The sequence below is a fragment of the Chiloscyllium plagiosum genome, unplaced genomic scaffold (assembly GCF_004010195.1).
Source record: "Chiloscyllium plagiosum isolate BGI_BamShark_2017 unplaced genomic scaffold, ASM401019v2 scaf_7856, whole genome shotgun sequence".
NCBI classification, from domain to species: domain Eukaryota; kingdom Metazoa; phylum Chordata; class Chondrichthyes; order Orectolobiformes; family Hemiscylliidae; genus Chiloscyllium; species Chiloscyllium plagiosum.
The window spans coordinates 6,857-8,347 of NW_025215015.1; the positions used below are offsets into that span (position 1 = coordinate 6,857).

A 1,491-nucleotide genomic window follows, 5' to 3' on the forward strand; every position below is an offset into this window, starting at 1 on the left:
TTTGTCTCTGTGCATCCACCTCACCCTCTTTCTCTTTCACATTCTCCAACATTCAGTCTGTGCATACACCTCATTACCTATTTCTGCTCGATTAAAAGTTTGACATTTCGCGACAGTTTGAGTGTGCAGCTGCTGAGAAGATTTTTGCTCATTGACTGGAGTGTGTAGATCTGGGCTCACATTCTCCGGATAATGTGTCTGTCAATTCGATCTCAGGTCAGGCGACATTTCTTCCTTCAACATTTGTGACTGTTTCGAATTCAAAGTAGAATTCTGAATCCACCATAAGAAAAAAACGCAAGTATACTACAACTAAAGAAGCACAACGATGTATACACTGTTGGTTTAAATGAATGAACTTTGACATCAGAGAATGAGAGTGATCAGCTGGTGGTGTCTCGGTCATTACCACAAATTTCCCCGGCAAATCTGCAACACCTCCTGTGTAATCTCGTTATTCCTACCAAACTGGGAATGATGGAGGGGGAGAAAGAGGATAAGAAGCAGAAGTGCTTGTGGAATAACGGAAAGAAACCACAGTCTTTATTGATAGTTCGGGACTAAAAAAAAAGTCACTGTTGTAACTTAAGCTGGTCTCCAATTCATAACAGGGTGAATGTCCAAAAAGGCGCCGACTTGGTTGACACGGCAGTTGTAAAGAGTTGAAACACCAAGCCCAAATACGAATGCAACAAACAGGCACCGCTGGGAATTGAACCCAGGATCGTCTGTTTACTAGACAGGCGCTTTAACCAACTAAGCCACGGCGCCGCACGTTTCGGAAATTTACTCATTCATATGTGAAGTTGGTTAAGCACTTCTTCACAGTACTTGGAAATGTGTTTTCGGATCAATGTTGCTCACGGAGAATTGCAATCAGTCCTCTAATTTACAAATACAGGGAGTTTACAGCTGAACATTCTCCACTGAAAAGGCACAGAAAAAGATAATCTTCCCTTACATTAATTTCAAACTGATACCTTCACCTGTTTAAACTGACAGTAGAAAGAGGATGTGTTCATCCTCTCCGGGCCCATGAAACACGTTAATACACACAGAGGGGACCTCAACAACCGGAACAAGGTCATTGTGGAGATTTAACGAGGTGAAATGTGTAAGTAATTGTTAACATTGGGCAGTAAAAGTTTAACGATTAGCACTGACACTGAGTCTTGCACCACCAGTTCCAAGCTCACTTCCTGCCTCATGCCTCCCAGCCATCATTGCCGATCACTAGATTTCAATGTCCTGCTCCACTTCTCAACTTATTTCCAAACGATTGCAGGTGTCTAATAGGAACCTTCAACTGTTAGAAACGTTTTCCTGGAATATAGTCGTCACTCAATGGGATAGGATTCAGTTCATATCCCGAATTACCACAGTGATGGAGGGGATGAGTTACTTTCCTGAACCTTTCTACTCCTCAGCACGGACATACAGCCATGATACCGATGGGGGGAGTTCCAGTATTTACACTCAGCGACACTGAAG

The 1,491-nt window shown here is 42.9% G+C and overlaps 1 non-coding gene across 1 annotated transcript; it reads right to left on the reverse strand.

The window, feature by feature from the left end:
* Window positions 1–697: 697 nt before the first annotated feature.
* trnat-agu lies at window positions 698–771 on the reverse strand. The gene has a single exon. It is a non-coding gene; the product is annotated as a tRNA-Thr (tRNA).
* Between the last annotated feature and the right edge of the window lie 720 nt (window positions 772–1,491).